Here is a 15,925-nt window from a genome sequence, read left to right on the forward strand (position 1 = left end):
CATGGCAAGTCCCCCAGCTCCTGCTGCTCTCCTTTACTGCCAGCAGTGTCTGAAGGTTCCTCTTTCCCTGCCAGGAGGAGCCCCTACCACTGGGTCGTGCCTGCTCGGGGCCAGGTGGAGCTGCAGATCCACTTCAGCTCCAGTGTGCAGGGCCAGTTTGAGCAGAGGCTGCATTTCGAGCTGCTGGGGATGCAGCACCACTATCAGCTGCACTGCAGGGGCACCTGCCTGTACCCCAGCATCAGCCAGGAGCCATGGTAAGGCTGGCTCGTGGGGCCACCCCACTCTGCTGCCCCTCAGACTCTGTCCCTGGTAGGCCTGTGCCCTCCTGCCCGAGCCAGCCAGCATCTCTTGCTCTGTGTGGAGCTGAGACGCAGTGCTGGGGCCTCTGGCAGCACTCAGAGTTTGGGCTTTGGGAGCAGCTTTTCAGCTCAGAGCATCTCACAGCTCCTCCTTGCCTGCTTTCTGTGCCCAGGGTGGTGTTTCCTCGCTGCAGGAAGAGCAAGGCAGCTGAGGACATCATCTTCAGAGAGTATGTCCTAAGCACGGGGGTGTTCCACTTCAGGCCGTTGCTGTGTGGCAAGGCAAGAGACCGGTAGGTGCTGCCCCTGAGTGTTGCAGAATGGCTAAAGGAAAATGGACATGACTTAGAGGTGGGCAAGCAGGATGAGTATATAGAACTAAATTAAGGCTGTGCTAGGCCACACTGAAACAAAGGCCACATTGAAGAAACAAAGACATATTGAATAAACAAAGGCAGCATTTAATATAACTAGCTAGGGAGGCACTGTCCTTGAGGACTCAGCAGACAACTCAAGCAGAGCAGGATACAGCTAACTCTGAATAAGATAAGAAGTAGTTTGCTGCTTGCAGCTGCACGTAGCAAGTAGGTGCACCATGCAAATGGGGTATTTAGAGATTCAGCCATTTAGCTTCTTACCTGTATGCATATATTATCTGTAACACATATAAGCGCGCGTCCACTAAATAAAGTTGTCACTCGCTTTTGATCCACATTGGATTGTGCGGTGTCCTTGCATAGTGAGTTCAGCCCTTCTCCGCGAGATCTGGCACCAACAATCCGTTACCAATGGACTGTGTTACCTCAAGGCATGAAGAACAGCCCCACGATCTGCCAGCTCTATGTGGACAATGCATTGCGACCACTACGAGCACAGTGGCCGACTACTTCTATTTATCATTATATGGATGACATTCTCTTTTGTCAAGAAGCTCCATTTAGTGAAAGACAATTATCACAAATTGAAGCAGCAATGAGCAAACATGGATTACAAATTGCCCCAAATAAAGTTCAAAGAATATCACCTTATTTGTATCTCGGATGGAAGATTTCAGATTCACAAATCTGGCCACAAAAGCTCACTTTACACACGAACATTACGACACTTACAGATGCACAAAAACTAATGGGTGACTTACAATGGCTCTGACCAGTTATTGGATTTTCTTCAGAAGACTTGGAAAAACTTAGGTCTTTGCTTCAGGCTCGTGACCCTGCAGCTACAGTGCATCTGTCCTCAGACCAGAAAGCCATCATTGATAAACTATCAGATCAAATTGCCCAAAGATGGGTCAGTCGCCTAGACCCACGAGAACCTATAGACCTGCTTATTCTACCATCAACCCATACCCTCATGGGTGCAGTTTGCCAGAGCAAAAACAAAAAGGGGGAGAGTCTAAGGATCCTGGAATGGATTTTTATGCCCTTACAACCAAAGACAACAATTCAACAAAAAGTTGAGAATTTGGCAGAGTTGATAATTCGAGGAAGACGTCGTATACTGCAGATTAGTGGCACAGAACCGAACACCATATTTCTCCCTATGAAAAGGACTGACTTGGAGCAAATGCTCTGGCAAACTCCTGCACTACAATTGAGTTTACTATCCTGTCCTGCACATTTATCCACACAACAAATTTCATCTCCCACGCTAAAATGGATGAGTCAGGGTGAATGGTTACACCAGGGGAAGAGATCACCACGACCACTGCCAGATGCCATCACTGTGTACACCGACGCCGGGAAGAAATCGAAAACAGCCGCAGCTACATGGTGTGAGAAAGAAACCTGGAAGCACCAACTACTAAAAGGCCAACCTGGGGACTCTTTACAAACACTGGAATTAGCAGCAGTAGTTTGGGCTCTTTTGCGATGGATGCAAGAACCACTGAACATAGTGACTGATTCTTTGTATGTAGCAGGAATCTTGGAGTGCATAGAAAGTGCTTTTGTGAAGGACATATCAAATGTTCATTTAGGGCAGCTGTTGAGAGCTATGCAAAGTGCAGCGCAGCAGAGAACAGAACAGTATTGCGTGATCCATGTACGTACTCATAAATGGGACATAGGTTTGGGAGAAGGGAATGCAAGGGCAGATGAGTTAGTTTCCACGGTTGTTCCCTTGAGTGAGTTCACATTTGCATGAGAAGCACACCAGAGGTTTCACCAAAATGCAAAAGGGTCTGCACAACCAGTTCAAAATCACGATGAATGAAGCTAAGGGCATAGTTCAGGCTTGCCCTGAGTGCAGCCATCATGGTCCGGGTTTGGGTATTGGGGTGAACCCTAGGGGAATGGAAGTGTTGCAGTTGTGGCAAATGGATGTCACACATGTTCCAGAATTTGGAAGGCTGAAGTATGTCCATGTTACGATTGATACTTATAGCAAGTTCATCTGGGCCTCAGCTCAGACTGATGAGAAGGCATTGCATATTCAAAGACATTTGACTGTTTGTTTTGCAGTGATGGAAGTACCAAAGGAGATTAAGACTGACAACAGGCCAGCATATGCCAGTGAAAGGATTAGGCAGATGTTGCAAGCATGGGGTGTTAAACATACTAGAGGAATCCCGAATTCACCTACGGGACAAGCAATAGTAGAAAGAGCAAATCAGACCCTGAAAAGGTACTTTCAGAAGTACCCAGAAATTGCTGATCCAGTTGAGCATTTAGCAATGACCCTTTTTACCCTTAATCATCTATGCATCTTTTCTGATCAGGATGCGCCTCCGGCAAAGGTGCATGGTGGTACAGTAGAAAGCCACAAAAAAAGGTCCGGGTGATGTATAGAAATCCTAAGACAGGTATATGGGAGGGGCCTGCAGGGGTACTCTATTGGGGCAGAGGATACGTTTCTGTCTCTACATCAACAGGTCCGCTTTGGGTTCCAGTGCGATGGACAAAGACTGCTCCTTCCACTGATCCTGTCGCTACTTCTGGGAGCGGTGGCCAATGTGATCGATCGAGTGAATCCCCGAGCGAACATGTGGGTGACATGGGCGAACCAGACGGGTAATATGGACTTCTGTCTGAGCCTGCAATCAGCTACTGAGCCTTTTAAAACATGTCTGGTAGGACTACCAGGATTTGACCCAGAAGACTTTAAGGGCTATGTGGACAATTATGATTCTAATGGGATCAAAAATGCTTCAGATTGTGCTGCGTTACTGATAAGAGGGCTGAATGTAATCATGATATATTATCTGTAACACATATAAGTGCGCGTCCACTAAATAAAGTTGTCACTCGCTTTTGATCCACATTGGATTGTGCAGTGTCCTTGCATATTTGAGTTCAGCCCTTCTCCGCGAGATCTGCCTCACCGCACCCGAGCTGTGCTGCTGGCACGCAGCAGGGTGTTGGTATGGCACCTGCAGGATCTTGTGCTGCCAGGAAGGTGCTGCCCGTGGCACAATTCAGGGCAGGCCCAGGCAGAGAGCTGGGAGTTTGGTGGCTTTGAAGGACCAAAACTGTGGGAGCTTGAGCACATAACATGCTCAGGAGTGCTGGAGGAGCTGGGGAGGGCTGAAGCTGATCTTCATGGCTGATGGGTGCTTTGGTGGCCAGAGCCACATGCTGCTTGCAGCCTGAAGGCAGCCTGGGGTGACCTGTCTCAGCTTCAGCGGCTAGGAGGTGAGCTATGTGGTGTTTGTTTCTAGTGCTGGGAGGGAGCCCTGTGGGCAGCCTGAAGGAGCAGTTTTAAAACCAAAAGAGGATTTGGCCAAGCTGAAGACTTCCCCTTTTTTGAGCCTTTCCCTCCAAACAGCATTCCACAGCCATGCTGAGAGGCATTTGGTACCTTTGGGACTCCTCTGGGGACTGAACCCTTTCGGTTTCCATCCCTCAGGCTCACCCGGGAGCTGGACCACAGCAGCCTCCTGGCTCCTTTGGAAGAGGGCAGCTGAGCTCTTTCAAACCTCTTGTCATGCACAGCTCTGGGGTGGAGACAGCAAGTGTGGGGTGGGCATCAAAGGAAGCAGGGAATGACCACAGGCAGCATGCAAGGCACCGCGGGCGTGATCCTGTGTCTTAGGCTGCTTGCCAGAGCTCCCCTGCAGCCTTTGCCCTTTCTCTGGACAGGTCCAAGGCTCTGCTTCAGCCTGGCAGCTGCGAGAAGTTGACCATCTGCAACGTCACCCCTTGGGAGGCAGAGGTGCACTTCTCCTTTGAGCAGGATGGCTGTGGAGACACCTTCCTCTTGGAACCTGCCTGCATGAAGCTAGGGCCTTATGAGAAGCAGGTAGGGCAGAGGCAGGTGGGATAAGCAGCAGCAGCAGAGCCCAGGAGCCCTTCCTGCTGCTCACTGAGTGTTCCTCCTGTGTTCCTTCTTTTGCTGGGGATGTGGCCAGGAGCTGAGCATCTGGGCACACCCCACTGCAGCTGGCCTGGTGCAAGACAGCCTCATCTGCTGCATCCAGGACAACCCAGAGCCAGTGGTCTTCCACCTGTGCTGCCAGGGGGTGCAGCTGAAGCTAGAGGTCAGCCCCAAGCAGCTGCATTTCGGCAGGGTGCTTCTGAAGAGGTCAGTCAGGCTGTGGGCACTCTGCAGTGGGTGGCTCTGCTGAAGCTCCCCTTCACCTTCCTTGGCCTGTGGCTGCTCTGATGGGAGACTGGGCCAGCAGCCCTCTTGCTGCCAGCACTTGCTAGCCTCTTGCTCCCCCTTCCTGTCTGGCTTAGATGTCCTATGCCAGCCCCCAGCTGTGTAGCCCTCCAGCAATGGGTGCCCCTGCTCTGTTGGTGCAGAGAGAGTCGAGTGGCAGCTCTGGGTCTGCCTTCTGTTGGATCCCCTTCCACCACCAAACTCTCCCTGAGGGCCCCACCTCTCAGGCTTGTGGCCAAGAGCAAAGCCTGAGGGATGGCTTCAGAGCCGTGGCTGGGGCTGCTGCAGGTGGCATGGCTGCCGGTGTGCCTGCCAGGCAGATGGCACTGAGCACCTCGGTGTCTCTGCAGGGAGCACAGCAGGAGCCTGGTGCTGCGCAACAGCTGCCCCCTGCCCATGGCCTGGCGGCTCAGCAGCCTGGAGAACCTGGGCCAGGGCTTCTCCGTGTGCCAGCGCCAGGGCACGGTCGGGCCCCACAGGGAGTTTGATCTGCAGCTGTGCTTCAGGCCCACCAAGCCTCTCAGCGTGGAGAAGGTGATCTGCATAGAGGTGAGGGGCCAGGGCCCTCCCTGGCAGAGCTGGGCAGAGTGCTCGGCCCTGTGCCCTGGGCAGTGGAGCTGTGCCTGGAGGCAGAGAGGGCCAGAGGAGGAGCTTTCAGGAGCTTCCTTTGACCCCACGTTGTCCAGGCCCTTAGCACCCAGAGAGCCTCCCTGGAGGATGCTGCTTAGAACTCTCTTGGTGCTGAGCCAGAGCTGAAGGGTGAGGGCAAGAGGATAGGGCCAGGCTCTTGGCAGTGATGCCCAGCGGCAGGACAAGGGGGAAGAGGCAGAAAGTGGAACCCAGGAGGCTCCCACATCTTTGGGGTCAGACTGCTGGAGCCCTGGAGCAGGCTGCCCAGAGAGGTTGTGGAGTCTTCTTCTCAGGCTCTTAAGGCAGAGCAAAAAAATCTCTCCCGGGGTTTTGTTCCCTGTGCTTTCAAAGCTGCATTGCAATGAGGATGCTGCAAGACAGTTGGGTGTCACTGCCACCTGCTCTGGGACACCTTCAGATTCTTGTGGCTGCCTGCCAGGGTGCTTTACACACAGCTGGGAGAGACAAGAACTGCTCCTGCCTGAGCACTGTTTGCCAGAAGCACTGAGGAGAGCACTTCAGCAGGGTTTGCTTCTTGCTGCCTCAGGTTTCAGATGCAGAAGATGTCCAGGGGGTGGTGCAGATGGAGAACATCCAAGTCTGTGCTGAGGCTTACGAAGTAGTTCTGGACATCACCCTTCCTGGAGGTCAGTGGATGCCCCCATAGCAGAGTAGTTCAGGTGGACTGCATTGCCGTGGCTAGTGGGCAACAGAATGGGATGGGATGGGATGGGATGGGATGGGATGGGATGGGATGAGACAGCAGTGCAGACCTAGCATGCATCCATGACACAAGAATCTTGCCAGCTGTGTGGAGTGCTGCACTCTCAGGTCACCCAGATCCCTGTCCCACTCATCTCTGCACCTTGAAGTGGGCACCTTCATGTTGGTTTGCTCTGGGGGCTTTGAAAGGCCAGGGGTGTGAACAAGCAGCTGGCAGCTCCTGAAGGCTCTGCACAGCAGAGCAAGTGATTGGATCTGTGCGTGGAAGCAAGGAGGTGGAGACTGAGCTCCTTGGCCACTGAGCCCTGCAGATCCTCTCTGAGCAAGGAGAGAAAGGGCAGCAAAGGAGCCAGAGGAAACTTGCCAGGCTGGAAACGTGCTGAGCAGGGCTTTGTCCCACCTGAGATCTGTAGATCTCTGTCTCCTGACTGGGTGCAGTCTGCAGCAGCTTCAACACCCTTCCCATTCCTTCCCTGGCTCCGTGAGTGCCCTGCAGGTACCCCTGGCTGCGTGGACTTTGGGGTCGTGAAGGTCCTGGGCAATGCCAAGCAAGTGCTGACCCTGAGGAACTGAGGGCAGTACAAGATTGCATACAGGTTGGTCCAGCTGCCTGCTCTGGGAGTGCCTGATGCCAGCAGCTGCCCAGGCCTGCAGTCTGCTCCTGCCCATGGCTAGAAGCTGGTGCCAGGCTGGCTGCCTCGTGGGGGGTGTGAGCACTGGGCCTGTTCTGAGCTGCAGTCTCCATTGCCATGGAGAATCCAGCCACAGCCCAGCAGTTCTTCAGAGCTCAGCAGGCAGCAGAGGGAGAGTCACTGGGCACTGGGGTGCAGGGAGAAGAGTGTGGCCAGCAGGTCGAGGGATCTTCTCTGCTTTTCCTCTGCCCTAGAGAGACCACAGCTGGAGTCTTGGCTCCAGTTTTGGACTCACCAGAGTGCAAGAGAGACAGGGAACTGCTGGAGAGGGTCCCAGGAAGGCTGCAAAGCTGCTGAGGGGCCTGGACCTTTGCTGGGAGGAGCAAAGGCTGAGAGCCCTGCAGCTGTTGGGCCCGGAGAAGAGCAGCCTCAGGAGGAGATCTGAGCAATGCTCAGCAAGAGCTAAAGGAGCTGTGAGGGGCAAGAGGCTGGGGCCAGGCTCCTGTCAGTGGTGCCCAGGGACAGGACAAGGGGCAGAGGAAACAGCCCCCAGGAGGTTGCATGTGACTGTGAATAGAAACCTGTTGGGTGTGAGGGTGCTGTAGGCTGGGAGCAGGCTGCCCAGAGAGGTTGTGGAGTCTACTTCTCTGCAGAGCTTCCAAAGCCCCTGGGCACTGGGATCCTGGGCAAACTGCCGTGGGTGCCCTGCTTTAGCATGGGGCTGACACTGGATGGTCCCCAGAGGCCCCTTCCAACTGCCACATCTGTGAGCCCCAAATTTGTGCTACTCCCTGCTGAGCTCTGTTGGTCGTTCCAGAGCCAAGTCCTTTCTCTTCAGGAGACTCTTTAGAGAAGGAAGGAAAATCGTGGGGGAGGAGGGGAGCTGCCAGCACTCAGCAGTGCCCAGCTCTGCCAGGCCCTGGGGCTCCCTAGCACAGCTGGCCTCATTGCTTTTGTCCTTTGTTGTTGGTGCCATGCACAGTTCTGGCCGTGCTGCTGGCACCTGGGCTGCTCACCACAGAGGTCTTCTCCCCCCCTGCCTCCTTCCCTCCCTGCCCAGGTTCAGTCTGTGCCCCACAGACCCCAGCACCTGTGACCTGGCCTCCCACTTCACTGTGCAGCCACAGCAGGGTCTGCTCCCTGCTGCTCAGCTGCCTGTCAATGTGCAGCTGCTCTTCCAGCCCCAGAGGGAGATCAGCGTTGAGGACAGACCCATCCTGCTGTGCCAGGTGAACCGCTGGGGGCAGATAGGGTCAGCACGCCTGGGCTGAGGGTGTCAGGGAGGCAGGGCTCTGCTGGCAGGAAAGCGTTAGCTGGGGAATCTTCTCTCCTCTGGACACAGCAAAGGCTTTCAGAAGCCATTTGTGGCCCTTCCTTGCAGTGCTTGAAGGGGCTAGTGAGAAAGCTGGGCACAGACTTTTGATCAGGGCCTCTTGTGACAGAACAGGGGTCGATGGTTTGAAACTAAAGAGTGAGATCAGAGTGAAGAGAAGGGAGAAGTGTTTGACACTGAGAGTGGTGGGACTCTGGCCCAGGCTGGCCAGAGCTGATGGGCAGCTGGGCTGTGGTCAGAGGACAGAGGCAGGGGCTGGTCTCTGCTGGAGGTGCCAGTCCCTGCCCTGGTTGCAGGTGCTGGAGCCAGGCCCAAGTGCGGGAGCTGAGCCTGTGGCCACCATCCCAGTGAGGCTGTCAGCCAAGGCTGTGTTCAGCCAGTACAGCATCAGCCCTGCTGCGATGCTCAACTGTGGGGCCATGGTCAGCGGCACCAGGAGAGCCTGCAGCTTCCTGCTGGAGAACAGAGGCCTCCTGCCCTTGGAGTTCCTCATCTGCAAAGCAGAGCAGGGTGCAGCTGAGGCACCCAGGAAAAGGTGAGAGAGACCTGCAGCAGCCTTGCTGCTTGAGGAGGCCTCACAGCACGGCTGGTGCGTGGTGGGCAGCCAGGACACAAGCCAGGCTGCACCGTGACTCCTGGGCTCAGCTTGGGCCCCTTGCTCCAAGGCCACTGAGGTGCTGGAGCATGGCCAGAGAAGGGCAACAAAGCTGCTGAGGGGTCTAGAGCAGAGGGTCTGTGGCCTTGTTCAGCCTGGAGAAGAAGAGGCTGAGGGGAGCCCTTCTGGCTCTCTGTAACTGCCTGAAGGGAGGCTGCAGCTGGGTGGGGCTGTGATAGGAGCAGAGGAAAAACCTCAGATTGTGCCAGGGGAGGTTTAGGTTGGACAGGAGGAACAAATTCTTCCCCGTGAGGGCTGTCAAGGCCTGGCCCAGGCTGCCCAGGACAGTGGTGGAGTCCCTGTCCTTGGAGGGCTTTCAAAGGCACCAATGCGTGGTGCCGGGTGGACAGCGGTGAGCTGGCAGTGCTGGCTTCAGGCTTGGACTCGATGTTAAATGCCTCTGCCAAGCAAACGAGGCCATTTCCTGTGTCACCTGGGTTATTGCCTGCCTGTGCAAGTGGCTGCTGAGTAGGGGGTAGAAAGGTGCCCCAGAATCCTCCTGAGGAGCCTCCTGAAGCTGGTGGCGGAGCCCTTCTGTCAGTGGCTATAGCGACAGGTGGTGCAGGGGGTTGTGAAGAGCAGGAGGAAGGTTTGGCTTTGGAGAAGGGCAGGAGGAGCTCAGCCTGAGGGCCGTTCTCTGCTCTCTCCCCTGGGTGCACACCAAAGGAGGCTCTCCCGCTCTCAGAGGAGGCAGAGCTCCAGAGGAAGGTCTGCTGTAGGCAAGCAGGACAGGCCCTTGCTGCCCTCTGTCAAGGTGAGTGGCTCCTGCTCCCCAACACAGGCTCCTGCACCGCTGTGCCCTGGCGGGGGGCACATCCCCATGGCAGGGGATATGACCTGTGTGGTGGAGACCCCTCCTATGCCAGCCGTAAGCAGAGGCAGCAGCTGCTGGGTGCCCTGCTCTGGCTCAGAGCTGGAGCTGCGGGGCCAGGAGGAAGGAGCCTGCCTCTGGTGGCTGCTGGCCAAAAGAGGGCTGTGAGTGCCACAGCTGTGGTACGTCCTCATTGAGCACCCAGTCCATGGAGAGGAGCTGACCTTGCTTTTCCTTCTGCCCAGTGCCCTCTCTCCTCTGCCGTTGTCACTCACAGTTCTCTGCTCCCCTGTTTGACCCTTGGAGGCTGAAGGATCTCAGCTCCCACCTTCAGCCTTCACAGCCAAAGTGCTCTCTTTAAGCCTCTCGGGACAGGCCTGCAGCTCCTCTTGGCTTCTTCAGCTCCTCCTGGGGCATGCTCTGGGCCATGGAGTCATCCCTGCCCACCCTGGGCCCTGCTGGAGGCCAAGGCCTGGTGTCCTCCTTACTGAGAGGCTCCAGGTGAGGCTGCTGGCCCTCAGCCTCTGTTGGGACTGTCTCTGCAGGCTCGCCTCACTGTGGGCATGTTCACGGTGTCCCCTGCCTTTGGCTGCATCCTTCCTGGGGACCAGCAGGCGGTGACGGTGGAGTGTGCTGCGGGGCTGCCAGGGCTGTGCCAGGAGCAGCTGCTGATAGACATCAGCGGCAGAGACCCCGGGGACAACCCTCTGGGCATCCCCTACAGCCTGGTGGCCGAGTCCTGCCTGCCAGGTACTGCTGCCTGCAGGTTGCTGTGGCTGCTCAGCACCAAACTCAGTGCTGGGGCAGAGCAGACAGCCTGACCCTGAGCTCCCATCTCAGAGTCCTCAGAGGCACTTCCCAGGTCCGCCAGTGGGAGAGGCTGGCAGGGAGGCATGGAAGGATCCAAAGAAACCCTTTCAGGCTGAGGCTGCCTGAGCTCCATCCTCACAGCCAACTGCCCTGCCTCAGGCTGACTTTGGCAGCTCACTGGGCAGAAAGGGCTGCTCAGCCCTGCTGAGAGCCCATCAGGGTCAGTCGGGCAGGAAGGCTTCTCCATCCTCAGCCCTCCCTCTGCTCTCCTCTCCTTGCAGCCTTTGTGACCGACGATGTCGAGTCTGTCTTCGAGGGATACCAGATCTGCAGCAGCAGCAACCTCCACCACGTGCTGCAGACAGTGGAGGCTGAGGGGGTGTTTGTCAGGGATGACAACAAGTTCCTCTTCACCAACGTCCTGGTTGGGCACCAGGCCACAGCACGGTTCAAGATCTCCAACGTGAACAAAGTGCCCTGTGAGGTGCTCCTCTCAGTCAAACCCACTCCCAGCAAGGTGAGAACAGGAGGCCTTGGTGGCTCTCTGAAGGCCGTGGGGCATCTGCCTCATTCTCCAGCTCCATTGCTGTCACGGAAGAAAGTGGACCCTTTTTTGTAGAGTCTTCATTTGTACAGAAAATTGTGACTCAGAGACCTTCTACCGAAAAAGTCAAAACAATATTTTCTATCTGCTTGCACTGACATAGCTGCAGTACCAGCAGACATACAGGCCCTGGGAGGAATCTCCCCCTCAGAAGAGCAAAGACATAAACATGGTTATGTTTTGAAATAAAGGCCTTGGGGTTTTCAGACATTGTGGGTACATTAAGCACATTCGTTGGGGGCTGTCCCCTGGGTGATCCTGTAAGTTGTTTATGGTAAATTATCCAATTGTGTAAGTTGATTGTAATTTTATACCAATCTGTAAAATTAACGTAAAAATCACCTGAGTTGGTTGAGCACACCCCTTCTGAACACTGTAAAATACTGTACTTGCTTTAATTGAGCGCCTCTCTACACCTCTACATCCTCTCACCTTCTTCTCACTCCTAATCCTGCAAAACATCGAAGCTACAAGCTGGCGTGACATGAAGTGGGACAGTGTCTGGCCCCGTCAGCCTCACAAGCTGGCGCCCGACTTGATCTGACCTGCAAAACCTCAAACATCACACTGCAATTCGTAAATGCTTTGAACTCTTCAAAAGACTGCATTTGGACAGTGAGTAAATGGTAAACTCTTTATTTAAAGACTGAATAATTTCTCGAGATTCAGAACTTTCTTAGAATCGTAGACTTTCTTTATTGCCGTTCTGCATTTTTATTCTCAACCACGAACAAAGAACTCATGAGGGATAGCTATAAATAAGTTTGGGAAGGGGATTTTAGGGTTTTTAGTAATAAATCACTTTAAACCTTTATAAATCAGCCTCGCATGTTACTCCCTGAACTTCCCTAAACTCAGTACCACGACAATTGCTTCCTCTTGCCCAGCCCAGTCCAGCTCAGTGCGGGGGATAGCTGAGCTGGATTCAGCCTGTCTCAGGCAAGGCTTGAGCTCAGTAGCACAGGCAGAGGAGGAGCTGTTACTCAACTCTGAGCCAGGGCTCAAAGCAGACCCTTTTGCAGGGGGATCAGTGTCCTCTCCCAAGGCACAAGTGCTAGGACAAGAGGACATGGCCTCAGGTTGTGCCAAGGAAAGCTTAGGTCAGCAAGGAGGAGCAATTTCTTCCCCTTGAGGGCTGTCAGGGCCTGGCCCAGACTGCCCAGCACAGTGGTGCAGTCCCCATCTCCAGAGGGCTTTTAGAGCTGAGGAGATGTGGTGCTGAGGGCTGTGCTTTAGTGGTGTCCTGGCAGTGCTGGCTTCAGCCTTGGACCTGATGATCCAAAAGCAAAGGCACTCTCTGGTTTCCTTGGGCTCCCTGCTCTTTCTCCCTCCTCTTTGAAGGCCAGCTGCAGGTTCTTGGCAGGGTTGTCCATGCAGTCCCTACCTCCCCTCTGTGCTGGGGCTCTGCCCAGAGCTCACAGCAAGCTTTGCACTCCTGGGGTGGATGGCAGCCCCTGGGCACAGGGTCAGCACTGCTTTGGATTTGGCCCCTGAGAGGGAAACAGGAAGGGGGCTCCGCTGTCTGGGGTTGTTCCTCATGCTCCATGCATGGCTGAGAGAGCAGCACATGGAGACGAGTTTCCTCCTGACACACTCACAGGGCTCCCCCTAGCTGAAGAGCCACCCTGGGCATGTCTTTGAGGTGGATCCCGTTTGGATGTGTGTGCCCAGCTGCTCCCACGCCTTTGCCACTGTGACCTTCACTCCACAGAAGGCAAAGAGCTACTGCTGCACTTTTGAGGCCTCCCTTGAAGTGCACACAAGGTAAGTCACCTCAGGAGGGCTTGGGAGAGGCCCTTCCTGCTGGCTCCTAACTCTTTGCATTGCCTTAGGTAGAGTATTTGGCAACCCAGCCTGGTGGGGTGTGGAAAGGAGCTCTGGGGATCATCCAGCCCAGCCCCCCCTGCCTAAACAGGGGCACTCGCAGCAGCTTGCCTAGGATCCCAGTGTCCGGGGGGGTTGGAATCTCTGCAGAGAAGGCTCCACAACCTCTGGGCAGCTGCTCCAGGGCTGCAGCAGCCTCACCTCACAGATCCCCTCTGGGGCTGCTCTTCTCCAGGCTCAGCAGCTGCAGGGCTCTCAGCCTCTCCTGCTCACAGAGATGCTCCAGAGCAATCCGAAGCTGTAGCTCTGAGATCCAGCCAAGCAGGGCAGTGTCCTGGTGCAGCCTGCAGCAGTGGCTGTGAGGGCAGTGGGGCACTGACACTGGCCCAGGCTGCCCAGAGAGGTAGGAGCTGCTCCATCCTGGAAGCTACTCCAGGTCAGCTTGGCTGGGGCTCTGAGCAGCCTGCTCCAGCTGCAGATGTCCTTGCTGCCTGCAGGGAGGTTGGAGTGGATGAGCTTTCAGGGTCCCTTCCAGAGCAAACCATTGCAAGGAGCCAACAGGGAGTGGGTGAATGAGGAAGCAGTGGAGCTGTGCAGCTCCAGCTGAGCTGGAGATTGCCAAGGACAAAGGGTTGGGTGCAGTGGGTTCTGTGCCCCGAGCCAGCTGACATCGTGGCCTCCTCGTGTCTGTGCTGAGGTAGTGACCTGGTGGATCTGCTGGGGTGCCTCAAGGTACTTGGTGCTAAGGGAGCCGTTGGATGCCCTCTAAAAGAGGAGCCCAACTCCTCTGCCCTGGGCCCTGAGTGTGCCCTGGGCCTGGCCTGCCCTTGCCCAGCCCTTTAGTGGCTGAGCTGGGCCAGGATGCCTCAGGGCAGCAAATTCCTGCTCTGAGCCTCCTTGGAGATCCCCTTCACTGCTGGGGTCCCTGATGTGTCCCTTCTGGCTTGGACACTTCTTCAGGCTCTGCTGGTGCTGCTTGCTTCTGCCTGGGCTCAGCACAGCCAGGGAAGCTGCCCCGTGGCACCTGTGCCCTCCTCATGCCTCTGCTGCCCTGGGGCCCCACCGAGCGCAGTGTGCTCTGGAAGGCTCTGTCTCTGCAGAGCAGCTTCCTCCTGGGATCAGGCCAGAGGGGACTGGGAGGAGAGGGGCGAGGGGAAAGGGGAGCTGCATCCCGGGGCAGGAGCCCCAGGCAGGAGGGGCGAGCAGGTGGCCCTGGCTTCCTTGCGTGCCCAGCGAGCGCTGTCTGCTGCCCCTGTCCCGCAGGCCTGCCGCAGTGGGAGCCGCCAGCCTGAGCTTTGGCATCAGCAGCGAAGGGAAGCTGCCTGCGGTGCGGGTGCTGCGCCCGGCGCTGCGCGGCCGCGGAGGGAGCCTCCTGCTGCGCTTCGGAAGGCTGCCGCTGGGGGCCCGCCAGGAGCTGCCGCTGGTCCTGCACAACTCTGGCGCTGTCCCTGCCCAGGTGAGGAGCTGCCCGGGAGCGCTGCTCTGGCAGCGAGGCTTGTGCTGGGCAGGAGAGGTCCTGGCACGGCCGCTGGGCTGGGCAGTGCCCCACTGCTCTGCGGGCGCCCTCGGAGCCCAGAGGAAAGCTTTTGCTTGTGCTCAGAGCCCCCCTGGGGCAGCGCAGCAACCTGCTGAGCTTCTGCTGGGGCAGAGCAGTGGGCAGAGGCTCCTTCCTCAGCAGCTCCCTCCGGGAAGGGCCCTTCTGCCTCCACGTCCCTGTGCCATGCTGTGCTCACCCCAGGGTGCTCCTGCTCTTTTGCCAGGTGCTGCTGGACCTGCTGGATGAGGAGGGAGTTTTCTTTCTGAGAGCTGGGCCCACCACAAAGTGCCTCTACCAAGGCGTGGGCATGAAGGACTCTGCTGGAGAAGGTGAATTCATCAGCCCTGAAACGTGGTCACCCCCCCAGGGCAATTTGTCTCCCACTCCTGGCTTGGCCAAGAGGCCACCAGACACTGGCCACAGTTTGTGTCCTGAGGCTCTCTGTCCCCTCGCTCTTGCACATGCACTCTTTGCAGGGTTGGTTTCCTCCTAGCAAGCTCTAGGAAGCTTTTCTCTTCTTCTGGGCATGGTGGGCTCAGTCCTGGGGGCTGTCACCACTTCAGGGGACCATTCTGAGGTCTTTCCTGCATGTGGGGAGTCAGCAGGCTGAAGGGAGGAGCCCTGAGCCCACAGGCAGCCAGCAAAAGCCCGAAGTGCTCTTGCACTCAGCTCTGCTTAAGGCAGGGGCTGGCTGGCTGCAGCCAAAGCCAGAGCTGAGCTGAGCCTAGGACAAGTGCCAGGGATGTTGCGGTGGTGTCACAGCCCCATGAGCAGAGCAGGAGGGGCTGGAAGCATGGATGGACCCAGCTGTGCTGAGAGGCAGCTGGGTTCAAGCTCCTGTTCCCTTTCTGCCTGTGGCAATGTCTCCTGTGTCTCCCATGCCCCTGCTGTCCCTGGCTGTGCTGAGAGGCAGCTGGGTTCAAGCTCCTGTTCCCTTTCTGCCTGTGGCAATGTCTCCTGTGTCTCCCTTGCCCCTGCTGTCCCTGGCTGTGCAGAGAGGCAGCTGGGTTCAAGCTCCCGTTCCCTTTCTGCCCGTGGCAATGTCTCCTGTGTCTCCCTTGCCCCTGCTGTCCCTGGCTGTGCAGAGAGGCAGCTCCACACCGCTCGCCTGCTCCTGCGGCGTGGGGAGGCAGCAGAGTTCCAGGTGGTTTTCCAGCCGCACCTGGCCCAGCGCCTGGAGGGGAAGATCCTCGTGTCGGTGCTGGACAACCCCCGTGAGGAGACCACCATCAGGCTGGTGGGAGACGGCCACGATGAGGACTTCACCCTGGACAACATCCAGGGGCTGATGGCAGACAGGGAGGAGCAGGACCTCCCTGAGAGCAGCCTGGAGGAGGACATCGTTGAGAGTAAGAGGAAAGGCTGCCAAGGTGGAGCAAGGAATGGGAACCTCCATGGTTGGGCTCAGCTGGTGCCAGCGCAGGGCTGGCCCAGATTTAGCAGGCAGCTCCTGCCCCCCTGTGTA

The 15,925-nt window shown here is 56.6% G+C and overlaps 1 pseudogene; it reads left to right on the forward strand.

Moving 5' to 3' along the window:
• The window catches only part of LOC135186414 (hydrocephalus-inducing protein homolog), a 66,738-nt pseudogene that overhangs the window by 42,742 nt on the left and 8,071 nt on the right, over positions 1–15,925 (forward strand).

Source organism: Pogoniulus pusillus, chromosome 25 (assembly GCF_015220805.1).
Source record: "Pogoniulus pusillus isolate bPogPus1 chromosome 25, bPogPus1.pri, whole genome shotgun sequence".
Lineage (NCBI taxonomy): Eukaryota > Metazoa > Chordata > Aves > Piciformes > Lybiidae > Pogoniulus > Pogoniulus pusillus.